The sequence below is a fragment of the Ambystoma mexicanum genome, chromosome 10 (assembly GCF_040938575.1).
Source record: "Ambystoma mexicanum isolate Mex_15411 chromosome 10, UKY_AmexF1_1, whole genome shotgun sequence".
Taxonomy (NCBI): Eukaryota; Metazoa; Chordata; class Amphibia; order Caudata; family Ambystomatidae; genus Ambystoma; species Ambystoma mexicanum.
In genome coordinates, this window is record NC_090932.1 from 972250871 (window position 1) to 972278583 (window position 27713).

Here is a 27713-nt window from a genome sequence, read left to right on the forward strand (position 1 = left end):
GCCAGGAAAACCCAGAAGTGCTTTAAAATCTGTTTTTCCTTGGCTGTGGAAAGTTCAAAATCATGGTTCCCAAACATCAGAAAAGATCTAACATCCATGTTGGGTGTTAAACATCACTTTATTTAAAGAATCCACATAGGCACAATGTCAGGAGAAGCACATTTCATCATAAGAAAATCTACATTCAAAAAGATGCTTGCCTTGAAAAATCTGTCAGATATTGTGCAGTACCGCAGCTTGCCTGTGGCAAAGCTGTCATTTACTTATGCTGTTAGTAAAACTTGTGTCTTAAAATCAAATTGTGGAAAAGAAGAGACTTGCCATCAAAAGCAATATTGGTTGCTACAATTCAACCTCTATGTTTGAAAAAGACTGGAATTATGAGATCTGCGCATATATTTGTTGAAAATGTAAGTTTATTTCGAAAAGACCATTTTAAACAAGGGGTTTTAAAAGTGAACTAATGTTAGCCACAGTACTTCAAAGGCACATTCCACAGTTTGCCCCAAACAAAGGCATCTTCCCCCTGCTCTCTGCTCAGGAACTGTCATTGAGTTGTTAATCGAGGTGGGAGGAGATTTTGCACTGTTGCTCTGAGGAGAGACACAAGACTCCCTTGATTGAAAAGATATGAAGATTCAACTGTCAACAGAAAACAACTGCCAGCAGAAAGGTAGCCTGGGAGTGCTCTGGAGCCAGCAAACCATGGAGGCAGGGCCAGACAGATTTGTGTATCTGAAACTGTAGAAAATATCTTTTTGGAAAAAGACTCATAGAGAACTGTGCAAACCTGGTTAAAATCTGTAATTTATAGGTTGTTATGATTAAAATGCTACTCACAGTTTGAGACTACTCTGAACTCTGTGCGATGTTCAGAGATAGGACTACAGAAATGTTGATGTTGTAGCAATTGTGATAATGCTAGAAATATGAAACTTCACAGGATTATGCCCAGATGTCATCCGCCTTTATGGAGAAAAATATGTAGAGATCTGACACTGGGTAACCAACCAAAAGCTTGAAAAACTGTCAAATTTGAACCGAAGCTCTCCATAAAATGGAACTCGGACGGATACGTGCTCTGCCAAATCTGTAATGTGAATATGTATTATTAGCAAGTTGGTGATATTGTAAATATGATTTATGTGAAAAAAGGTTATCCTGTACTGAAACAAAGGGGCGGTACTGCCTGGATGGTAAAATGAAGCATCACTATGACACTAGATGTCCTTCTCAAATCAGGAGAGGGGAAATACTCTGACCAATCAGATTCCTAGAGGGTGGGCTTAGTATAGTTCAGCCTGCCCACCCCTTTGGGAAATACATAAATAGGGACAGTTTACGACCTAGAAGGACACACACAGATTCACCCATCAACTGACTTACTGGTGAAGCGCTCTGCAGGAGAACCCAGATCCAAGACTCCAGAACTTTGAAAGTAGAGAGGCCCAATTCCAAAGCTGAACCCTTCTCAGCTGGCCTTTAAAATCTTGAAACCTGATTTTAACCCCAGACTTCCAAGGGGCACACCAAAAATTGAACAGCCTGGCTTTGCTATTTCTGCTTTCTTGCCAAGAACTCATGCTGGAACCCAGAGATCCAAACCAGTAGAGCAGAGCTGTAACCAGATTGCTGTAACCCAGAACCAACCCATCTGATCCAGTCCAGAGGCGGTGCAGAGACCAGAGGGCCGTGCTGAGTGCCGAACCGAGTGCCTGAATCCTGTCTGGTGGGCTAGCAGAATTCCAGTCCAGAACCCTTTGACCAGATCCTGACGGGCCTATTCCAAAACCATAGTTGTGAGTATCTTTAGCATAGAATTGTCCTAGGCAATCTCTTATCTTTAAGTAACCCTATCCAACCCATTCTATCATGTCCAGAACTGCATTGTAGAACCTTTCTTGTTTTTCTGAATCTTTCCCTCATCCATATAGTCCTTTGTTAATTGTAGTGATGAATTCATCTTTGCGCTAATATATTTGCTGAAGAAAGACAAGTGTCTTGGCGGTCAAAAGTCAGAGCAGAGGCGCCGCTGTTCTGGTGGCTGTCTGTTGGGTATCTTGCATCTTCCAAGCCTCCTTAGTGTAAAGAAAATCTGTTTGTAATTTCAAAAGCGCATCTTTCATTTGAAAATCTTGACTCTTTCTGAAAAAAAAATGACCTCTACTAAAACCTCTGTAACGTCCATACCGTACATGCTAGAAACAAAATGTAAGTGTCTAATTGAAGCTAACATCCCCAGCTTTCAATCAAACCTAAAACTGCATTGCAACTTCTTGCATTTTTCCTGTAATCGCATTTCTCGCGCGCTGCAAAGTTTGCCACAAATCTGCATTTGGCTCAATTTCCTCACGTGTAAAACAGCTATTCTTTGCATCCGACTTCAGAATTCTGCTAGTTATTCAATCATCATTGCTAGTGTTTACCTGGAACTATACAAAGCAGCTCCCACTAGTTCTAAATCAATTTTTCAGTATTTTTCCCATTCATTACAAGCCACATACAAAAGCATTTGACCTGTTTTGAAATCATTCCTGTTTCTCTGTGCTCGCTGGAGGGGAATTGGGATTGAAACTGTATTGGGTTGAGATTGTATATTCCTGAAACCTGTTTTCTCTCCTTCCATCTCTATATTGCATATTAGGGAGATTGAGCAGTATCAGGGAAAAAGAGTGACATTGCATTTGATTGAACCCATATCAAGTCTTATTCTATGCTGCATTGTTTTCCTATCCATATCAAGTATTATTCCATGCTGCATTATTTTTCTTATCCATACTCATTCTGATTAAAGAGATTGTTGATTATTGTGATATCACCCAATGCTGATCATTGTATAAATATTAATAGTGTGATATCTAGATATTGTTCAAATTCATAAAAGTGTGATATATATCATGTTCAAATCCATAAAATAAATTGTGTAACTTTGCAAAACCACCTGCTTCTTGGTTCAGTGAGACCGGGGGGATTCAAAGAGAGGGGCGTGATATAAGGGTACATCATTCAGAAATAAAAGAACTTCTAGACAAATATATATAATTAAGGGTTCCTGCTGTGCATCACACACTAGGCAATGACTTAGGTGGAGCGCTGGGTTGAAATCACTTACAAGACCATCATCTACCATGTTCAAACACATTCGAATCAACAAGACCTGTGGTGCTGTATTTGGCACTTCTTCAAACGTCTTTGACCCACTACTTCCCCAGCTCGAACATAAGCTTGCTGCTGCAGTAGCATTTGAACTGCACACCCCGAACTGTGCCTCTCAAAACCAGCATCTTTGTCTCTGGCCCCTGCTGAAATGCCAAACTGACCCTGTTTGCCCCATTGACCAGCATCCATCGATGGCTGCATCGTACTGCGGGAAGATTCATCTTGAAACCAACTCAATCACTGCTTCCTGTCTTGTTCATCACTTCTTAACCTGGTGTGACACCCTCGTACAATGATAAAAAGTCTTGTCTAATGCAATTGAAACAATATGATCTGATTAATGTATGGTTGGCTGGCTTGAGCACACCTAGTCCATTTGTGGTGACCCTCAACTTAACTCTTTTGCACCTTTTTTCCAAAGAGATAGAGCCTCATTCCGAGATTGGAGGTAGCCATGGTGCTAATAGCATCATGGCTGCCTCCAATAACGGTACTGAGTCCACCCTCATTCAATGGGGACTTACCAGTCTAGTCGGACCTTTGCGGGACCGGTACGTCCCCATTGAAAATACCTTTCCCTATTCCCATTTGAGCCCCCATAGGGCTCAATGGGATTGGGGAAGGTGCAAATAACGGTACCGCAATTTGCGGTACCATTATTTGCTCCCTGGACGCTTTGCAGCTCCCGCTAGGGCCGCCTGGTAAAACCAGGCAGCCTTAGCGGGACTAGCAAAGGGACCTCGGAATAGGGTGCCAAGGGATTACCTTGCCTTACTGGTGCCTGTAATCCCTTTGCACCAGCCTCGGAATGAGGCCCATATTCTTTTTAACAACATGGAAATGATGTATTGCCTTTTCCACCCTGCTAAGTGTTCAGTGTGCGTGCATCATCATATTCTGCACTCCTCTATCTTCCTTTACAGTCATAGGTTTTTGGCAGTGTTTTCTAGTACAGTATTTCATTTCACATTGGGGTGTTTAATTGAAGTACATATATTTTTTATAGAACCTTGATTGTTATTTCTTTTATTTTGAACTGTTCCAATATTGCAGTTTGAGTTGGCACTGTCTCACAATTACACCTATTTTAAGAGTATAGACTGGCCTCGGCCCACGTTACCACAGAGGTCAAAGGAGTTATATATTGTGGGATGCATTGATGAACTCTGCTATACTATGCTGCTTTCACTCTGCAATCTATGGTGCGAGAAACAGTAAAATGGCGGCAAAATCCTTGTGCGTGCCAAAACCTCCAAAACCGCGTTTTACAACACGCAAAAAGATGGCTGCATAACCTGCCACCCATGGTGCATGTGTGGTGGAACAGAGCACGCGCTGCAGAAAAGTGCCAGTGGGCTCCATGACAAGTAAACATAGAGTGCAGTGGGAGCAGCAGCGCTTTGCAAGTGAAACTCAAAAATGTGCCTGTAAATGACATTTATTTTAATCTAATGAAGCACTGTGAATTTATACGGTCCTGAAATGTTAAGAGCAAAATACCTTCTCAGCAAAATTGGATTGCCTGTGAATGACAACTCCTGTCAAAAAATCTTTGTGCAGCCATACTGGGCTACCTGTAAGTGACAGCCCCTGTCAAATGGGCTCTCCTGATTAAACTTTAAGGTTGTCTAAACTAAAGGTCTGCCGGATTAGCAAATATAAAAGGATTGTTGCTGAGAGGAATATGGATCTCAGTTGTTTTGATACCACAGATTAAATCTAGCATGTAAATTATATATGTTATCTGATGCAACAAGTTCTAAGTATTGTAAAAATCAAACCATAAACCTGACATCATCTGTCTTTGATCCAATCACCCGGATGCCAGGTGGAGATGAGGCTCTGATCCAATGCCATTTCACAGGGGCAAGTTTAGTTAAGCCGGCCCATACACCCATTTGGTGATGTCATTTGACAGGATAAATAGGGACATCTGACAACACATAGGACACACGCTCTCTTCTGATTCCAGTGAAGCATTTTTACCCAGTTTTCAACATCCTTCTAGATCCAGATTCCAACCACCAGGCCAAGCAGTAACTGAACCATTTTCAGTTAGGCCTCAATCCTCAACTAATCCTCACAACCCAGTTAAGCGCTGTGATGGGGGGAAGCATCCTGACACTATGGCTTGCTACCATAAATGCTTGCCTGATGAACTCGCCATCCTGCTGATCTGAAATATCCAGAAACAAGAAGGGCAGATCCCGTGCAGTTCCGGTGACCGGCCTAGCTGATGTGCTGTCCTTCCCTGATAGACCTGATCCAATTGACCAGGACTTTGACGGTCCAAAAATCTTAAATCCCATAGGATTGTGAGTATTAACAGGACACTAGAGAATTATTGTATACCATGCCTTATCTTGTTCCACCCTAATCTTTGAACTATCCTTACTTTAATTACCAATAACAGTGTCAACATCTTTAGTGCTATTCTATCCTGTCTATTTACTAAAGCATCATTTTGTCATTTTTATTTGTGTAACACTTATCCATAAATCCCACTTTCAGTGTTTGGACTGGTTACGCCAGGGAAGGCGCTGGGGATCTGTTACTGAAGTCATGAATCAGTCTCAGAGCTTACTTTGCCCCAACCTGGTTGTCTAGTTTGAATTCTCTAGTATTGAGTAAAAGAATAATCAATATTTTCTGGTTTTAAACTGATGTCCTTGTCCAAATTTGCGTCTTTATTTTTGAAAAACACCTCTCACTAACACTTCTATAACTCCCTCAGTTTTAAAGATAGAAACAAAATTTCACTCTCACTGATATCTAACATCGTTAGCTATCTCCACAACTGCACCACGGAACAGTGTGTTTTACCAATTTTTCTTTAATATTGCATAGTAAAAGTTTGCCGCAAATTTGCAATTTCAGCCAAAGTACATGTGTCTTTTGCCCATTTCAAAGTGCTTTTTCCATCCCACCATGATCTGAAGTGTATATTGTGGTTCATATTATAGCCCATGCAGGTTAGGACCTGACTAGCGTTGCTTTCTTTAGAATTTGTCTCCATTTTAGCATTTTGACCATTTTGCAGTATTTCACCAAGCCATTTTCACCTGTCATTTCAAAGTGTCATTTGCAAAAACAAGGTGTTCTCTCTTATGTGGGAGGGAGGATTGCCTATAACTCTAGGCATTGTATTTCATTCCTGAAAACCTGCTGATTACTCACATTGTTGTAGGATTTCTCATTTGTATGTAAACAAAACTTTGCAGGGGGAACATTAACCTAAACGCTATCTGTGCGCAAAACAAGACTGTTCTTTTCCCCTGTGTTTTCTATTTTGCCTCCTTATAAGTGAATTAAATTGCATGACTTATATTTCTGAATTGTATTGTCACCCTTTGGGTGATTGCTGCCCATATACCTATCTATAGTAAACCTATGTTTGATTTGACTATTAAATAAATAAATAAATACATATTTACCTTTGCAAACTAGCCTGATTCCTGGTTCAGTGTGACCTGGGGGGTATTTTGAGAAGGGTATGATATGAGTGGTATATCATTCAGAATATTGAACTTATAGACAAAAATAAATAAGGGTTTCATTTGCTCACTACATGATAGGCGAGACTTGGCTGTGTGCCTGATTGAAATCACTTACAACTTGGGGGCTCATGCCCCAATTCTGAATTGAAATACCACCTGTGACAGTCTAACACAGCATACTAGCCTGCAGGGTACAGACACCTTGTTGGGTTGGCATACTGTGCTACACTGTACAAGCACCCCTCAAAAGAAATACTCAAAAGAATTGGGCCTGTTTGAAAAAGTAAATTAACCCTAAAATAAGCCATAAGGAAACTGATATTTCTGAGATGGTGACCCCAGTGGAAATTAATATTGCTAGGGAACACTTCCTGCACAAACGCTTTGTCAGGGATGAGTGGCCAGAACAGGATGAACAGGTATGACTGCAGGAAATAAGAGAACAAGTCATTGCACTAGACCTGAATTAATGGCAGGAAAAGGGCCCATTACATCAAGCACTTAGCGAACTTTACATGGCCCCAAAAATAAAAGAGGAGCAATGTAAAATTGCCAAGATAGCGGCCTACCTGTACCACCACATAGGAGTCATGCAGGAAAAACATGCAGACAACATAAATTTGGCAAAGAGGCAAGGGGAAACACTGCAGAAAATCCATTCTAATCTGGACTCTGCGGAGCAAAAGCTCCAGAAGAGCCAAGAATCAGAAACAGAGGCTAGGCAGTACATCACCAAACTAAAAGAAGATCTGGCTCTCTTACAGCAAAAGAATGCAGAGCAAGATACCCAGGTACAGACACTGCAAAAAGAATGTCAGGAAAGGGTTGACTCTTTACAACAGTCAACAGAAACTGGAGCAGCAATTAACTTTTAACAGAGCCCGGGCAGAGCAAATAGTCACCCTACAAAACCACCTAGAGTCCTTGAAAGAGGAAAATAATAAATTAATTATTAAAGACATCCACTCTCAAGAAGCATTTGATGAGGAGTGCCAGAAATGTAGACCATTTAAAAACGGAGGGATGACCTGTCTGCATAGAAGGGCACTCTAACTCAAGAGAGGGACGCCTTAGCCGAGGAAGTCAGCCAAGTAAAAACTAAGTTGGAAGAAAGAAAGCTGGCTCTTCAGGAGTTTAGTGAAGTTAAAACAGAATATGAATAGCTACTAGAGCACACCAGGCGGGTGGAGGATGCTCTGACAAAGAAGACTCAGACTAATCAGGACCAAACTCAGGAGGTGAGTCTCCTGCAACAAAAACTGGCCCAGTAATCCCAATCCAGGCAGGAAGCACAGAGAGACAATTAGGCTCTCTGTGAAAAGAATGACAGGCTCCACAAACAGATAGCCGTGCAGGAGCAAAAGGGTCAGATTTTGATATGTAACCAGGGAATAGGGGCTGAAAGAGATGAGGTAAGAAGGGACAGATAAGCCCCTGAGCAAAAACTCAGGACCCCTGTCATCAGGGACTTTAATCCCTTCAGTTCCATGGACTCTGCCACCCTCATGTCCACTGGCTCATATGAACCAAGGGACACGAGGATGGTAAACTTCAGCAGAATGGGAAATATGGGGCTGACAGATCAGCGCCTCCCAGAAATAGATGGGCTGCATCACTGTACAGATTCCCAAATGTTAGGGCTAGCCTCTCTGATCAAGAAGACTCCGGTGAGGGGAGAATCAGAGAATTGGATCCTCAAAATTATCGCCTACCAAGGGATCAGTCTGTCAAATTTGGTGGGGAACTCTATGAATCTAGACCCACCAAGAGTATCTTAAAAACCTCTTCCCAGCAAAGGCGGGGGGGGGTACTCAGCCAATCCTGGAAGCAAGGGAGAGTCAGAAGACTCTTCTGAGAACCACAGATCTCAAGAGACTAAGCCCTTACAATCTGCAAGCCGTTCCCAAGCTCACAGAATCAGAAAGAGCCTAGAGGATCAGATAGACACCTCCTGTAGCAGTGCCTCTGAGTCAGAGGATGAGTGGACAAGGGTGACTAAGACTAAAAAGGCCAACAAAATTAAGAGGGCCCTACTGAAAGATCCCCCGAAACAGATAAAGGACATTAGGAGCGTCATAATTTCCTATCATAAAAATGCCAAATATTCAGTTTGGGAGCACCTCGAGTTGTATGAGCAAATGATGGATACTTTCCACCTGAAAGATAGCCAGAGGTGCATTTAATATGTCAAGTGGAAATTTTCCCCTGAATACTCCAGCTTCTTTGCGGGGCTGGAGGATCAGAACCACTCAAGATGGTCCACCAATAGGGCGGCCATCTTAAAGCATTTCTCCATACATAGGAACCCTCAAGAGGCCCGCAAGGTGGCCTACAATCTACAATGTGGGGAAGACCAGGTCCCACAGGAATTTGTACAAGAGTTAAAACATGCCTTTGCACAGACCAACAGGAGGGTACACACAGACAGTAGGGAGTTAATTAATACCTTCTTTCATGAACTCCCTAAATACATCATGAACCAGCTGATGAGAGACTTTCATAAGAAGAGATGACTAGACTAGGTCATTGAACAGGCAACTCGCATTTCTGAAGTGCAGAAACTGGTAGAGAATAGAAGTACAAATAAAAACCTCAAACCAACCAACATCCCTGCTGCTGTTAAGGTGGCAGAGGTGAACGTTGCCCCCATTTTAGATCTGGAGATGGGGGGGCCTAAAATATTCCTGCGCAAAATCCTCCTAACCAAAGACCCGGAAGGCCCTCGGGCCAATCCCAAACAGGTAGTCAGGGAGGTAACCCCACAAATGGGACCCCTAACTCACCTGACTATATCAGCCCCCGTTACAAGTGCAACAGACCCATCCTGAGCTATGTGTGGACTCCCCCAGCCCTAGTGGGGGGGGAATCTAACCAGGTAGCTGCCAGCCCAGGAAACCTCCCTCCTAACTTTCCCCAGGAGTGCAGTAATCTATCAAATGCCGTGTTGAGCTTCTTTCCCCGGTACCTGTCAAACATCAACCCCCAAAACAACCCTTCCTTCTTTCCCCACTTTCCTGAGCCCAGACAACCCAATCCGGGAGAGGGGAGGCCAAGGATGGAGGGGTAACAGAACTTTCCCAACCAAGGGTATTATGGGAGAAGGGACAGTTACCCTTCCCGTGATCAACCTAGGATGGACCAGAGTACCCTGTACCAGCTAGAGCGGGTGTCCCAACTGGAGCGCCAGGTCCAGAACTTGTGACAGGATCTGTGTCGCATGTTGAGGGTTCAGCAGAAGCCTCAGATGAACATGGCGACTCAGAACCCCTCAAATCAAGGGTCTGTCATCATGACTGACAAGTGAATTGCCAGTTGTGCATTACCAATAGAAGGTCTTTTGGAAACAAACGCCTTGTGAGGTTTCAGCTTTTGCTGAGGGTGGTCTAAGCTTTGCTAGGGGTTGCCTTTCATTTTGGAGGAGTTTACAGATCATGATTGAGATTTGCACTGTCATTTTTGCAAATGAGGTTCGTCTATCAGCAGGATAAAAGATTAAAACTAGATATTAAGACACTGACACCAATCAGGATTGGCTGGCGAGGCGATAGGTGGGGTTTAGATTAACTTGACACAGATCCTTATGAGCAGAAGCCTAGAATGCCACAGCTGGTGGGCTGAGATGACCCACAAGGAGGCTGTACTGTTTGGGTATGATGAAGCAAGCAGCTACTCTAAAACCATCATCATAGCAGAGTGCATCTGCATAGGGGCCTACAAATTGGTACTTTGCCATGTTTTCCACAGATTTTCTTGTCCATGGTCAAACTTTAAGTCACCATGCTGTATTATTGTCAGGTAGCCTTTCAAATAGAATTTGCACTGGTGAGACAGTGTGTTGTGATGTGAGTTTGAGCATAGCACATTAGGACCTTTGCATCCACATGTTGACCTTTCCATACACTTGTAGATGGAAGAGAGTAATCCACAATGGTGGATTTCTAATCTGCTACTTGTATTTTGAAATCCATGGCTTTAGATTGTCTTCCGGAAACTGTCCTTAGAAGCCATTTCATATTGTTTTTATCCCTTTCCATGTAGAGTTTGGTATAACCTCACCTGTCTACTGGCTTGCCAATCCTGACAGCAATACTGTGAGTATAATCTTTTACTGTGTCACATACTAGACAACTGCACACATTGTGGATTGGTTGTAGGCTGCTTTGCATTTCTAGAAGGATACTGGGGACAGCATATTTTTTTACTATATTATCAGTGTGAACGTTCTTGGTGTGTTTCTATTTTTAAGTCTTAAAAAGGCATTGTATGTCAAGTGTAAATGCGTGTTGTATTGATAAAACTGTGTAGGGAAGATATTGATAACATCTAATGTTAATCGTTCACACAAGGGAGGTAAGAATTGATTCCTAGATGCTCTAGTGGCAGACCCACAACAATACTTCTGTCCAATTGTAATTGTAATAGTAGTCGTCCTTTATATAGCGCCTTTTACTATTACTATAGCCTCAATGCACTTGCAGTGGGAACACCCTCAGCGACCGCAGTCCAGAGTATGCAAAATCCTTTTGGAGTCTAAGAATGCTTGTGGGCATTTTGGCAAAGATAAGGAATTAGGTGGGCTGGCCGGGGTCCTGTAAGTACCCTCTGAGATGAGGCATGTGGATGGGTGCTGAGGAAGGTCAGGAGAGTGTGTGAGTGCAGGTCTCTCCTTATGTGTCCAGCTGAACCGAATTTTGTCACAGGTTGTCACTACATTATAATGGCAGATGTGTCGAGATCTCTTTCTCACTGTGCTCAGAAAGGCACAGCTCCACCTCACTGGTGAGGCCCAAAAAGGCTGAAACATGTGTCTGGGGTTGCTGTTGGTACTCTTGTTCAAATGAGAATTGCCTGGCATTTCGGTGCTGGACTGCCCTTATGGGAGGGACAAAGACTGATATGCAAATGTTTATTCCTCCTTTGTGAAAAGTACAGTGAGCAAAAAGCGATGGCTGCGGACTCTAAAAGTGGGAAAAAACAGAGTACAGGTTATCATGTCATGTTCTTTCTAGAGAGGGACGCCTGATACCTTTTTTGTATTTGTATTATTTCAAGTAACTTGGGGTTGGTCACCCTAAGTTACCTTGGGGAACCAAGACGTGGACCCCTTGCTCACTCTGCTCAGAGAGGCAAAGCTCCACTTCACAGATGAGGCCCAACTAGGCTGAAACACGTGTTTCGGGTTGCTGTTGGTATTCTTATTCAAAGGAGGATTGCCTGCCATTTCGGTGCTAGACTGCTCTTGTGGGCGGGACAAAGACTAATATGCAAATGGACATTCCTCCTTTGTGAAAAGTATAGTGAACAAAAAGAGATATCTGCGGACTCTCAAAGTGGGACAAAACCACAGAACAGATTATCATGCCATATTCATTCTAGAAAGTGGTGCCTGCTACCTTTTTTGTATTAATCTGGTGTAAGTAGGCAACATGTTATGTGCCCAGCAAGACCAAATTTGTCGTAGGTTATCGCTGCGTTCTGGTGCATGAGATGAGTGCAGGTAGCCATGCCTGCAGCCGATGTCCACCAAAGTGGGGCATTCATACGTACCTCGAGACTTGGATGGAGCTTTGTTGTTACCACCATGGTCCATGAGACAGACTCGTCCTCTAAGCCCACTAGCCGGGTCGCCGTAATGGGTATTCTGTTGTCGTTCCATCTTCTAGATGCAATTTCAACGCTCACCACTAATCTTTATTTGTCATTTGCTTGCACTGCTCATACATAAAGGCACATTAGATGGGCTGAATCCATGATCTTCTAGGTGTACTGAGAGAGGTAGGTCCGGAGGATAAGTTATCCTAATACCAGGTTCGAGCAATGGGAGGAACTCTTAAGGATTGGAGTGTGTTTGGTAGTTTAAAGACTGGACTGTTGATATGCATTGTGTGTTTAGAGAGATGCTGTTATCCCTAGGTAGGGGCCACTACAATTAAAGCTGGCCTCCACCTAGTGGATTATGGCCATGTTCTTCATTGGGGCATTGCCTGTCTGTAGTCAGTGGATGACTGTATTGTGTGGATAGTGATTTGTGGTTGCCGGTTTGCGAAGCAGGCTGCAACAATAACGTCCAGCACTGCCTGGAGTGTCCTGTCATGTCCCTGGCTGGAGTTTTACATTATTGTTGTTAGGGGGATGGAAATGGCCTGGCTGATTTGTGTTATGCTACACTTTGCAGAGCGACTGGTTTGGATAGGAAAGCGGCTGTAGCTGGAAGAGTGATGATGTTGTGATGGAGATGGGGAGTGACTCCATTCCACTACACGTTTCAGGACGCCACTGGAAATAGCCATGTTTTTACATCATTTATGAAGGAGAAGTAATGTTAGTTGTGGCCGATGTGTAGTGTAAGGGAGCTCCAGATGGAGGGGGCTTGGATAGAGAAGGTAGATTGTCCCATTCTGGTGGAGGTATGGGGAGGGATTACAAGAAGGAGTGCTGAGTCTGATCAGAGAGATTTAGTTAGATGGTAGCGAGTGACCTTGTCCTGGAGGAACCCTGGATCAGTGTTATGGAGGGCATGGTGTGTGAAGCACATGGCTTTAAAGGTGGCCTGTCGGCTGATAGGGAGCCAGTGTAGTACTCTGAGGGCACCAGTGATATGTTTTTTATGGTGAGCGGATGAAGAGGAGTATGGCTGTAGAGTTTGGGATTTGTTGGAGTTTCCTGAGCTGATGTGCCAAGATATGCCAAGATAGAGGGAGTTGGCATAGTTTAAGCAGGAGAGAATATTGGCAAGTGTTGCAGAGACTCTATGAGGGTAGGGTAGGTAAGGGAAGATTTGCCTTGCAATGCATAGGTCGAAGTTGCATGTTCTGGACATGGAGTTGATTTGTTGGGAGAGGTATAGCTCAGCATCCATTGTGCAACCCAGATTTTTTACAGAGGTGGAAGCTGCAGGTGGGGCTCCTAGGGCGTTTTTTCAGGGTATCAGTTGGGGGATGAGGGCAGTTTTTCCACATAGTAATATTTCAGTTTTGCCAGGGTTGAGGAGAAGGTGGTTGGCTGTCATCCAGTAATCAATTGCAGAGAGGTAGGAGGAGAGATCGGGTGAGGGGGATGTTGGTGTTTAGTATACCTTTCAGGTGATCAGGGGGGTTGGTTTCACTGGAACTAATGATCCATCTCTTTCCAGAACCTTGCATTGGATAAAGCCCTACTTTCCTCCCCAAAACTTATCACAGCCCACTGTTGGTATTTTTACCACATTTGGGGTGAACGTTTGGCTCTGGGACACAGAAGATGATGAAAGTCATGATAGGCTGACAATTGCTGCTAAAGCATGTGATGACTAGGTGAAGGACATGCACAATTCCTATAGGCAGCACAAATGTTTGATTAATTTGCTTAACAATTCAAAGTGGGACAATGTGCCTCCACCTCTTCCACCTTCACCCAGAAGTCAACTCTCCTCTGGCTTCGTCTCTAAAACCACTGCATGCACAACATTGCTTGGTGCTGACCTGTATATGCCTGCTGGCCACTTGAATTACTCTGTGACCCCTCTTGGTTAATAGAGGAAGGAAAGCCGACCAGTGTGATGTGATGGCCATGTGGTTAATCCTCTGACCACTGGTCCAGTTGCCCATGGTTAATTGGATTTTTTGGCTCCTGCACGCATGTGCAGAAACCAGGAAGCACCTGCATCCTGATTCCTGTTTGTGCCACATGGGGGCTGGAGTACTGGGAGGACATTTCAAGACTTGGGCAGAAGGTAAGTTAATGTTAATTTAAATATGTGTATGGATGTATCTATGCTTGTGTTATGAGTGAGTGTATGATGATCGGTGCAAGTGTGAATGAGTGAGTACATTTTGTGTTTGAATGTTGTGTGAATTAGTGTGTGTGTTTGTACTGGGCCAGAGATCTGTTTTTTCTGTGAGTGGGGGGAGTTGTACAGCAATGGTATTTTACAAATGCCTTCATTGAGCAACCCTCACCCCACCAGCCACAATCAGCTCCCCTTCTGAGGCACTGGGCGGCACATGTAACAGGGATGGTATTTTTATACTGGAAATCTATGATAGATGTCTAGTAAAACATACCATGACTGACCTCTGGGCCACCCAGCACCTCACACACACACATAATCATATTGATTGTGTGCATGTGTGAGGAGCTGGGGAACAGCCGGAAGGCAGGGCATTTTTTTACTGGGCATCTTTGATAGATGTCTAGTAAAAAATGCCATGCCTGCCTCCTGGGCCCAGCCAGCGCCTCACATACACACATCATCACATTGATTGTGTGTGTGTGTGTGGGAGGAGCTGTGGAGCCTAGGAGGCATACATGCCATTTTTCTACTGGGCATCTATGATAGTTGCCTAGTAAGAAAATACCAAGCCTGACCTCTGTGCCCCGCAGTGCCTCACATACACACATAATCTTTTTTTTTAAAAAAATCTTTTTATGGCAACAATTATGGTCTTTCAAAAATTATTCCCATACAAAAATAGCGACATTACATTTTTACATCTTACCACATTTAAATACAAATTAAACATTCCAAATAATCAAAATACACAAGAATAATGTTCTAAAAAACATTCCATACTAAAATAAGAGAACACTTATCAAATTTCCTGATAATTAGATCGGCCAATAAGGAAAAAAAAAGTGATTCAGTTTAAGAGTCTAAATCAATTAACCTTGGGACAATCCATTATTTTTTCGAATAACTATTTCATATAACATATTAATCATTTCTGTGGTTAAAAAATGTTCATGTCCCGCACTCACTCGTTTCGTTCCCATACATTTTCTGCAAGTGAGCACATTTTTAAAGTAAACAAATACCAAGATATCGAGTTCTGATTTCATATAATGATGGACACTCCGTTACCAGGTACTTTACTTTTTCAAGGGGCGATTCTTCAAATGTATGATTTTTCATTTGTGCATGAATAACTTCTCCTCTCGACCGGAGGTTAAGTCTAAACCTCAAAAACTGTTCTCTCAGAGACAAACACGGATATTGTATAAGGTATTTCGGAAGGGTCCCCAAGCTTTATCAATCTTTGAGAAAGTACAGAGTAATTTGTAACCTAGGGTTTTATAAATCTTGTCAATCCAATCCATCTCTTTTAAAGATGTATTTACCTTTGATGGATTTTCAGACACGTCTGTCATCTTTCCATCACAGTGTACTATTGTAGAGTTCACATGCACATACAAATCCATTTTATTTAAGAGATCAGATGATTTATCCTCAATTGAGTGTTTTAACAATTCATACAAAGTGTTTCTGACAGCTGACTTTATTTACACCCATAAAGAGATGGCTCTCCATTGGAGCCATGCTCGCATTGATGTAAGGCCAAGTTCGTATTGCAACAATGCCATGGGTACGGATGTGGACAGATTCAATCCTTCTTCCACACTTTGCCCTCTAATTGGTCTCACGATAGATCATAGGCCATTTTTGCTACCTCTAGGCCATACAGCATCTTAGGTCTGATTTTCCCCACATAACCGCTTATAAGTGGCTTCATTGAGAATTTGCAAAACGTATTGTATATTGTTTGCATCTGGTAGGCCAGTTTATCTAAAATATTTTCGATTTGCTGCACCATTTCTTCTCTCTAGGATAGGAGGTAAAGGCGAAGCCAAGGTATACTATATTGTTCCTTGTGTCAATTTGCATACCATAAATAGCCCCTTAGACAGGGATTCTCTAACCTGGCGTTTCCAAAAGTAGGTGAGACTACATTTTCTCTTATCAATGACCAGGTCATTTGCTTTGACATAGATGCTTATTGTCGATAATAACCGCTGTAGCCCAACTGGTGTTGTATCCAACAAGGTAATGTCGTCAGGGTACGCCAGCCAATTGATACATTGTTCGCCCACCTTTGGGCTGACCAGACCTACATTGCATAGTACCCTTTTTAAATCTGCCAAGTAGAGATTGAAAAGACAGGAAGCAAAAATGCATCCCAGTCTTAATCCTCTTGTTATAGTGATGTTTTCTGTGTGTGCCTCGCTAAATCCATACAAATCTTGATCCTGGTGTTATCATGTATGTGCTTAGGTATGGATAAGGCTGTAAGAATGTTTAATTTTCACTGTGTCAAACGCCTTTGTGAAGTCAATCATTCCCAGAAAGAGGCAGGGTGAAGGGGTTTTCCCCTCTGTCCATATCTATTAACACTTATATAGTCATACCATTACAGATAGTGGCCACCCCTTTCCTAAAGCCCATTTGGAAATTGAGTAGACTATTATTTTCCCTTATCATATTTGTAGGTTCTCTAAAATCAGAGTGTAAAAGATCTTGCAATTGCAATTTGGCAGAGCTATGGGCCTATAGTTACAGGGATTCCATCAATTTTCTTTTTTTTGTAAAGGAATAATAATTGAGTCCCTCCAGCTTTTAGGCAATGATCGTCTTCCCAGTACATCCTTGAATGCCAGTGTCAAAAGTGTTGACCACAGGACTTTATGAAGTTTTAATATCTGATTCGATAGCCCCTTTGGACCAGGAGCCCTTGAGCTAGAGGCCTTTACAGTCAGTCACTCAATATCCTCTCTCTCAAATTCCAAGGTCCAGGGCACCGGTTCAGACATGATTTTATTACTCTCCATCTCGCTGTTCATTTTAATCCAATGGCTTCCCCATCCAGCATCACTAAACCAAGTGCTTTGTAACTCTAGTTCAGCTTTGGTCTGACTATTTATTAAAGACCAGAAGTTCCTGTTGGACCATTAGCTGCTTATGTTGGTGGACCCACTGTCTATATTTATTGAATTATTCTCTTTTTGATCTCCTTGTAGATAATGTTCGATACATAGCATAGTCTTAGTTGTCTCAATTGGTATTAATAGATCTTTTTCTTTCTCCATAAATCATTATCAAACAAATGTGTATGCTTTAAATAAGTATTGGGTCTATGTTTTGGTGTTTCAATTTCCCAGTTCTTAAACTTCTTAACTGAGCAAACATCAGTTATTTCCTCTAATGTGGCATAGTTATGGAATTCCTCAAGTTTATTTAACAGTTTTACCCTTCCTTTGGTAATTTTTTTAATTTTATTACCACCCTGATTGACCTTCAAATTCATATATTTATGAGACTGTGCTCCCTTGATGTCAAAAGTAAAATGAGCTTTTAGAATATTATGTTTGCTCAAAGTTGTATGCTTTACCTTAAAGATGTTACATTTCTCAAACATTGCTCTTGATTCAATCACAATATCAATGTTTGATGATTGAGATGCCCTATTCCATGTAACTTCTTTATGCAGATCTCCCTTCACGTTCACATTAATTATCTGCAAATCCCAGGTTTTAACCAAAGCGCTCCACTTTCTTCCATTTAGCTTACCTCAGTTTGTATCCTTGCCATTTTTATTGGTAAGGTTCATATTTAAGAAATCCAGTTCCATGATTGCAGGATTCCAATAGACATTTAACAAAAGTATTGATAACTTCCTTTCTTTATGAGCCCCAATTTCAGGGGCACATGCTAAGATACCAGGGACACTGTCTGAAAGTACACAAGAGGAGTGTATTTTTGAATTTCTTAATGCCATTAGCACACCCCCGAAGACCGTCCCCCATTCGACTCAGCGGCTTTCTGTTGGATAACACAAAATCAATCTATGGAGATTTTCTTGCAAAGCCAAGCTTCTTGGAAGAAAATTATGTCATTTGTGCTAAAGATAAGGTTTTCCTATTTGTTCCTCAAGAAGCTATTAAAGCCTCTTGTATTTGAGTCAAATAGGCCAATGCCCCCAGCTGTCAGATGTGGTTTCTCTCATTTTCTTCCTTTGTCAATTCACGTTTAAGTGTATCTAAGAACCATGACCAACTCCCTTGTGGATCCCTCACATCCATAGTTCTCAGTTTTCCAGTTTTCCTAGGAGATTATCCCCCTCCTCTCCTTCTCTACTTAAACTCGCTTTTGTTTTTTAAGATGTTGACATTTGAGGATGCTGCATGGCACCTGATGCCACCTCATCCTTCTGCATCAAATATTTTATCTCCCATCTCTCCTGAAATACAGGCCATCCAAATCTTAACAGCTCACACTTTTCTTCCAATAGAGACTTGACCACAAATGGGGAACAACAGTGCACCTCTGCAAAGTCTGTTCTTGTCTCATAAGGGAAACCTACACAATCAATATCTAGTGTATTTATTCTTCCAAGTGCAGGTATTTCACTTAGGACCTTTAATATATGTGTCCTATTGAGAGGAATTTCCAATTTTAAATGTGGGCAACATTCAAAGTGATCAGATTTTCAGTTTTCCCTTTATTTTTATGTGTTTGTCCCCCATTCGTTGGTAGGCTCCCATCGGCTGTTTTTATTTCTCCAGGATATTTCCTTGTTGTCACTTACAGAGTCTTTTATATCAAACATTTTAGTTTGCCGATTACGATCACCATTTACCCACCTGTCGTCACTTATTTGCCTAGGTTTGTTATCACTTGGACTAAAACTCTTGTGCTGTATGGGACTCAAGCAAGTATTAGTTTGTATTTGGTCCTCTACCTTCTCTTTTCTCCCCATCTCTTCATTGTTTTCAGGCACTTGGCTAAGTTCCCTCTGTTTGGATATGTTTTTGTGATTAGGTGTTGACTCTGCTCCGATTCATCCACCTGAGTTGTCTCAGTTTGCGATTGTTTATTTATTTGTTGTTCATTAGCTAGCTCTAATTTTTCTTGCACTTTCTTACTTGAGTTAACTGACTGGCGGTCTTCCTGACCGCCTTTTCCCATAGCTTTCAAAGATATTTGCGTGAATCACACCTTAGCTGGTTTCTCCCATTTTCAGATTTTTTAAAGCCTTTCTTGATCTTTTGCCTACGTACTCCAAAGAAGGCTTTCCACTTTCCTCCATTGGTTTTGCCTGTTCCTCCGGCATTGACCTCCCTCTTATGCCCTCTAAATTTTCTGGGAGCCTCTCCTGGCTTTTCTTATTACTCTGATTCTTTTATGACAGCCTATATATTAGTGGGCCCTCCCTATTCAGACTATCTTCAGTCGGGGTGGTTGGATCATGATGGTTGGTTCCCGTTTATCTTGTCTACCTTTATTTTGATTTTCCGAAAAATCCCAGTTGCTCAATATGTGCATTTTGACATTCAACCCACTCAATATCAGGGTGTGTGCTTTAACTTCATCCCTAATATTGTCATAAAGTTCTACTGCAGCGTTAAGAATAGAATAGAATTTGACATGGTATCATAGCTCCATGGCAATGCGCTTGTCTTGGAAGCAATCGGTGCAACACAGGTTCGAATCCTAGGTCTGCGCTTAGAAACCTCTTTCAGTATTAAGTGCATTATAAATAACCAATTATAGTTATGGTTATAGAGCCAATATAGAGTATGATGTTGGCTTAATTTGCTCATCAGTTTCCCTTAATGTATGATGCAAATTCCTAAGGCTAGGGGCTTCCGGCCCTTGAGCCAAGTTACTGGCAGTTAGTAGTTCCATCAACTGTGATGGAGAACCAGGTGTAAATTCAGCGTGGATTGACGAGATCTCCCCTGTTGTGATTGGTTATTTACACCGTGTTTAATACCAAGAGGATTCTAAGCACGGACCCGGGATGGAACCTGGGTTGCTTAGCGTTGTCTTGCTACCAAGGCGATCGCGTTGCCATAAATGTATTTTCCACGCAATCATTTTTCCCCTCAACACTCTCTTTATCAGGCTCAGTGTGCAGAGCAATAAGTGGAGCCATGCAGCCCAGTGATCCTACTCCTTCCAGCAAGCTAATGTCCATCAAGTTCCCTGTGCCATCTAAGAGACAGGATCTTGATGGGTCTGACAGTTTTACTTCCGTGCTGGAACATGCCCGGGGGAAGAAATCAATAATTCTTTTACCAGCCACCGGCGTAGCATTACCCCAAGCTACTGATTTCTCAAACCCTTTTACCAGCCTCCTTGTTTTATCACAATATAACATTGGCCCTCATTACGACCCTGGCGGAAAGGGGTTTACGCCAGCGTAAACTTCGCCGACCCTCTCCGCCTGAGTACGAGTTCCCTTAGCGCCATGGTGAGTTTAACGCCTGCTTTTTGCAGGCGTTAAAATCCATGGCGCTAAGAGACCTTGATGTTAATTACGCCACCGTAATTTACGGTGGCGTAATTAACGCCTTCCCCACTCCCATTATGCCCTATGGGGCAAGAATGGGAATGGGGAAGGGCAAAATGGGGATTGGGGACTTACCGCCCCGCCAAGGTCGGGATGGGGCGGTAAGTCCGCCAACCACCATGGCGGAATTGCACCCTTACCGCCATGGACCATGGTGCTAATTGCACCATGGTCCTCCACCAAGGTCGTAATGAGGGCCATTGTGTTTATCAGACTTTTATAAGAAACATTACGATCATGGACGATTGACTATTCCTCATGCAGCCCTAGGTCAGTATTGTCTGCAGCAGTTCATCCTCTGTTAGAACATTCAATACACCCTTGGTTGTGGCGCCATTCGGTAAGCTAATCATTAAGCTGTCACTGGGGTTCATGCCCTGCATTAGCGGGCAGTGCTGTTTTCATGGCGTTGGATTGCTGCCGTTGTCTCGTTTGAGCTGGAGACATATGTTGGCTAATGCCAGAAGCACTGTCAATTGTAATGGTCTTATTCAAAAAGTCACAGAAAAAAAAAGAAAATACTTAAAAGAAAATACCATGGTGATAATAATTCTGTTCCACGTTTTTTCTGCTTTCACAATGTTCATATGGTCAATGTGCTTTTTAAGCATAGGATTCTAATAAGACATACAGTCGATTTTATACACAAACACTTTGCAACAGAACCGTTCTCACAATTCTCATTCAGTATTTTAATGTCACTGTTCAATACAGTGCTTTAGCATGTGCTGCCTTGATACGGGTAGAAAAACTCCACGACACAAGCTCAAAGGCTTTTTTGCCAACATTCACTCTTCCGTGAATTGATGTTTAACTCTCTCAACATGTGCTGTGTCCAACTAGCACAAACTTTGGTCAAATTAGACTGTCCAACAGAAGAGCTCAAAGGCTATTGCCAACAGTCACTCCTTAGCAAATTGTTAGTTAATTGGCTTTTAATTTGAGTTAAGCACTCCACAAAAAGAACTCAATGGCTTTTGCCGCAGTCACTCTTCTGTGAGTTATTCGGCATATGGAGCAAACTGGCACGTTCTTATTTTGATTCAAGGTCTCCCTAAAAAGAGCTCAAAGGCTGTTGCCCGCATTCACTCTTTCGTTAGTCATCAGTTATCAGTTAGTCAAGTGTGTGGGCTGTTCTGACCCACTAGGCTCTGCCCTGCAACATCACTGTGTGCTGCTTTCATCAGAAATAACGGAATGGCCTCCAGAAAGCCCTATGTGCACTAAAAATCGCTGAGAAGTGTGCAGGGAAACTGGAAAAATAGGCCGCCAATCTACCTTGCCTGTGTCAATGGTAGGACAGGAGACCACACTGCAAAACCTGTCATTGGGCTGCCCACAGAGTGAAATGGAACTACCTTAAAAGGCAGTGCTTCTTTGCCAGAAAATCCCGGAAGTGCTCTAAATTCCGTTTTTCCTTGGCTGTTGAAATTGCAAAATAATGGTTCCCCAGACATCTGAAAAGATCCAACATCCTTGTTGGGTGTTAACCATCACATTATCTAAGGAATCCCCATAAGCACAATGTCAGGAGAAGCAGATTTTATCACAAAAATATCCACATGCAAAAAGGTGCTTGCCTGGGAAAATATGTCAGATATGTTATGTTATGTTATGTTATGTTATGTTATGTTACTTTGCTTTTATATAGCGCCTTATATACCATTGGTATGGTCTGAAGGCACTGGTAGGTTGAACGCCCTTGGGAACCGAAGTTCAGGTCAATAGAGAGAGTAGAGAGATTTAAGGTGCGTGTGAGCACCGGATATGTGTGCAGCTGGTGCGGTATTTGTGTAATAGCTGCTTCTTAGTGGTAGGTGTGGTGGTTGAGAGGTCAGGAGTATGTGTTAATTCTGGCAGGATTTATCCAGATCGATTGTGGCTGTGTTAGGCCTGAAGAGAACGCCTGGCTGGGGGGTGGGTAACCAGCAGTGTTTTATTTAGAGTGATGGGGAGTATGAGGCAGAATGTTTGTATGAGAACAGTTATACCAAATGGTGTCATAGTATCTCTGTGTTCTAGTTGAATGGTGGTGTAAGGAGAGAGTAAGCGTGGTGGTGTGTTATGATGTGATACAAGCTCTTTTGAACGTTCTCTGCTTTCCAGACCATACTATATACGTCACACTCCACACTCTCCGGGCCGCTCGACGCGCTCATGCACTCGAGTCAGCCCCACGCACTCCAGCCTGCCCCACACATGCACTCTTGTCTGCTCCATGCATCCACTCCTGTCTGTCCCATGCATGCACTCCTGTCAGCTCCAAGTATGCACTCCTGTCAGTCTCATGCAAGCACTCCTTTCCGCCACACGCACTCCTGTCTGCCACACGCAGTCAAATGTGCTCTATTTACCCCAAACCGTTTTGTGTATTCCAAGTTATTTTATGCACTCCATCCATATATTTCATCCGTTGCATCATCATATTTCATTCTTTTTAGCCACCTATGTTATACGTTTCACCCATGTACATCACTCGTTTCGTCTGTGTACGGCACCCGATCATCCACCTATGGCACCCAATCCGTCGGTATACGGCATCCGTTCAATTCACATATGTTGGCTGTTCTGTCAATGTGCATCACCCGTTCCTTCACATCCGGCATCCGTTCAGTCCATATATGTGATCAATTGCATTCACATATATCATTTGTTCTATCCATATAGACTCATATACATTCTTCACTCATTCTGTCTGCTTTATGCATTCAGCATCTCTATGCACTCATCCCCTCTACACACTCGTCCCCTCTACGCAGTCATCCCCTCTATGCACTCATCCCCTCTATGCACTCATCCCCTCTACGCACTCGCCCCCTCTACGCACTCACCCTTATCTACGCACCCAACCCCTCCTACCCACCCAACCCCTCATACGCACCCAACCCCTCATACGCACTCAACCCCTCCTACGCACTCAACCTCCTTTGAGAAGGAAGTACCGCCACCTGCCTGCCTGTGTCAATGCTGTCATTTACTTAGACTGTTAGTTTAAACTGGTACATTAAGATCAAATTGTGGAAAAGAAGAGACTTGCCATCAAAAGCAATATAGGTTGCTACTATTCAATCTCCATGTGTTAAAAAGACTGGAAAAAGAGATCTGTGTGTATATTTGTTGACAATGTAAAGTTTATTTAGAAAAGACAATTTTAAACAAAGTGTTTTAAAGTGAACTGATGTCAGCCACAGTACTTCAAAGGCACATTCCACAGTTTGCCCCAAACAAAGGTGCCTTCCCTTTTGCTCTCTGCCCAGGAACTCTCAGTTAGATGCTAATAAAAGGAGGTGGGATTTTGTTCTGCTTCTCTGAGGAGAGACAATAGGCTTCCTGGACTGAAAGGGAATGCAAATTCAGGTGTCAACAGAAACAACTGCCAGCAAGAAGAGAGCCCTGGACTGCTCTGGGCCCAGCAAAACCATGGAGGCGGGACCAGACAGATTTGTGAATCTTAAACCCAAGAAAATATCTTTTTGAAAAAGACTCATAGAGAACTGTGAAACATTTGCAAAAATCTGTAAATTATTGGTTGTTAACATGAAAATTCTGCTCACAGTTTGAAACTACTCTGAACTCTGTGCGATGTTCAGAGACAGGACTACCAAAATGTTGATGTTGTAGCAATTGTGATAATGTTACAAATATGAAACTTCATAGGAGTATGCCCAGATGTCATGCGCATAAATGTAGAAAAATGTGGACAGATCTGACACTGGGTACCCAACCAAAAGTGTGAAAAACTGTCAAATTTGAACTGAAGCTCTCACTAAGATGGGACTCGGACGGATACTTGCTCTACTAAATCTGTGATGTAAATATGTATTTCTAGCAAGTTGGTGATATTGTAAATATAATTTACGTGAAAAATAGATTTACTGTGCAGAAACACAGGGGAGGTACTCCTTGGATTGTAAAATACTGCATCATCATGAAACCATGTGTTCCTTCTCAAATCAGGAGAGAGGACAGACCTTAACCAATGGGATTCCTAGAGGTTGTGCTTAGTATAATTTAGCCTACCCACCCCTTAGGGAAATACATAAATAGGGACAGTTTAGGACCTAGAGGACAGACAGATTCATCAATCAACTGATCACTGGCGAAGCGCTTTGCAGGAGAAACCCATATCCAAGACTCCAGAACCCTGAAAACAGAAGGCCCAATTCCAAAGCTGAACCCTTCTCAGCTGGCCTTTAAAATCTTGAAACCTGATTTACCCCAGACTTCCAAGGGGAACAACACCAAATAGAACACCCGGACTGTGCTGTTTCTGCTTTCTTGCCAAGAACTCTTGCTAGAACCCAGAGATCCAAACCAGTAGAGCAGAGCTGTAACCTGATATCTGCAACCCAGAACCCACCCATCAGATTCAGTCCAGAGGCCGTGCAGTGTCCAGAGTGCCGTGCTGGGTGCAGAACCAAGCGCCTGAATCCTGTCTGGTGGGCTAGTAGAATTCCTTTGACCAGATCTTTGACGGGTCTATTCCAAACCATAGTTTTGAGTATCTATAGCATAGAATTGTCCATAGCCAATAATCCTATCCGAACTCTTTTATCATATCCAGAACTGCATTGTAGAAAATCTTTTGTTTTTTCTGAATCTTTCCCTCATCCATATAGTCCTTTGATAATAGTAGTGATAATATCATCTTTGCGCTAATATATTTGCTGAAGAAAGACAAGTGTCTCGGCGTGCAAAAGTCAGAACAGAGGCGCCGCTGTTCTGGTGGATGTTCCGTTGGGTATCTTGAATCTTCATAGCCTCCCTAGTGTAAAGAAATTCCTGTTTGTAATATTCAAAAGTGCATCTTTCATTTGAAAATCTTGACTCTTTCTGAGAAAAACCTACCTCTACTGAAACCTTCATAACTTCCGTACCGTGCATGCTAGAAACGAAATTTATAGTTTTCCCGCAATCGCGTTTCTCGGGTGTGGAAAAGTTTGCCACACATCGTTCGTTTGGCTTAATTTCATCACTTGTAAAGCAGCTATTTCTTGCATCCAACTCCTGAATTCAGTTAGTTATTCACTCATCATTGCTAGTGTTTATCTGGAACTATACAAAGCGGCTCTCACTAGTTTTGAATCCAATTTAGAGAATTACATTAATGTTTCAGTGTTTTTCCCATTAATTCAAAGCCACATTCAAAAGCATCTGACCTGTTTTGAAATCATTCCTGTTTCTCTCTATGCTTGCTGGGGGGGCATTGGGATTGAAACTGTATTTGTTAAGTGTTTATTCCTGAAACCTGTATTCTCTCCTTCCATCTGTTTATACTGCATATTGGGGGGATTGAGTAGTGTGCAGGGGGGAAAAGTGACATTGCATTTCATTGAACCCATATCAAGTATTATTCTATGCTGCATTATTTTTGATATCCATACTCCTTCACTCCTTCTGATTAAAGAGATTGTTGATTGTGACATCACCCCAATGGTGGATATATATATATATATATATATATATATATATATATATATATATATATATATATATATATATATATATATAGTTCAAATTCATAAAATAAATCTTTTAACTTTGCAAAACAGCCTGCTAACTGGTTCAGTGAGACCGGGGGGATTCAAGGAGAGGGGAGTGTTATAAGGGTACATCATTCAGAAATAAAAGAACTTATAGACATAAAAATATATAATTAAGGGTTCCAGCTGTGCATCACACGCTAGGCATTGACTTAGGTGGAGTGCCGGGTTAAAATCACTTACAAGTGCAGTGCCTGCCAAACTGTGCCAATTAGGGCTACCACTACATTTACAAAGATTTCAAAGGTTATTGCTATTACTATTGCACACAGTCACTCTTTTGTGAAATGCTTCCAATTAATGTCCCACTTATAAGACAGATGAAATATGTGTGTCTGTGTGTGTGTGTACAATGGTGGACATTTTCTCCATTGTAGCAATGTGCATTTTAAAAGGGTAACAGACCCTGCTGTAGTGAAGTTAACTTCTAGTATGCAGTGCAAATAAAGCACACGGCGGGTATGTCTGCACAAAACACTTTGCAAGAACACTTTGCATTGATTGTGTGCATGAGAGGCACTTGGGGGTACAAGGGGAAGTTATGGCATTTTTTTACTGTGTATTTATGAGAGATGCATAGTAAAAAATACCATGCCTACCCCTGTTACAACCAGTGCCTCCCACTGACACATAGGACCACATTACAAGTTGTGCGGAATGCGTTTAATGGCGCCGGTAATGGTGCTGGCGCCATTAAACGCATTCCGCACTATTACGCGGTCCCCTCGCGGGACCCGCTCTGGATGTCTGGTTTATCAAGACGTTCAGAGCGGGTCCCACGAGGGGACCAAGGAGCTAACAATGGGCCCTCTTGTAATGGGCCCGTTGTTAGCTCCCCCCCATTCTCATTGAGCCCTGTGGGGGCTCGAATGGGAATGGGGAAGGTCCGGGTTCCCTGAATGGGGAAAGACCGGGCCCTCCATACCGGAATGGCCCGGTATTTCCCCATTCAGGGAACCCGGAGCCGGACACGGTTTTGGAGTCAGCCATGGCCCCAATTGGGCCAATGCTTCCCTCAAAGTCGTAATAAGGCCATAGTCACATTGTTTGTGTGTGTGTGTGAGGTGCTGGGGTGGCCCACAGGGCAGGTATGACATTTATTAAAGGGTATGTCCAGTAAAGAATGCCATGCAGGTCCCATGGGATTCCCAGCGCCTCCCTTGCAATGGCATGCCTGACCCCCTAGTTAGCCCCAATTAGGTTGCTAATATTCAATATGCTGTAGATTAGGTATCAAGTTTTCGATATAAAAGTAATGAAGTTGAAAGAAATTTTTGATTTTTAGCAGGAATTGTTTAATTCACATTCCTGTGATATTTGCCGCCAACGTTTGTTTTGGTAAATCACACAATGATTTTGCATCTCAAATTGCCCATAATACTCTGGTGCCAATGCATTTTGGATAAAAC

At 42.5% G+C, this 27713-nt stretch overlaps 1 protein-coding gene across 1 annotated transcript in view; it reads left to right on the plus strand.

Moving 5' to 3' along the window:
- The first annotated feature begins 10712 nt into the window (after positions 1 to 10712).
- SLC7A14 (solute carrier family 7 member 14) overlaps positions 10713 to 27713 on the plus strand; it is a 724481-nt gene continuing 707480 nt past the window's right edge. Inside the window, exon 1 of the mRNA XM_069618764.1 lies at positions 10713 to 10747. The gene's annotated coding sequence lies outside the window, so the exon portion shown is untranslated. The remainder of the gene's footprint in view (positions 10748 to 27713) is intronic.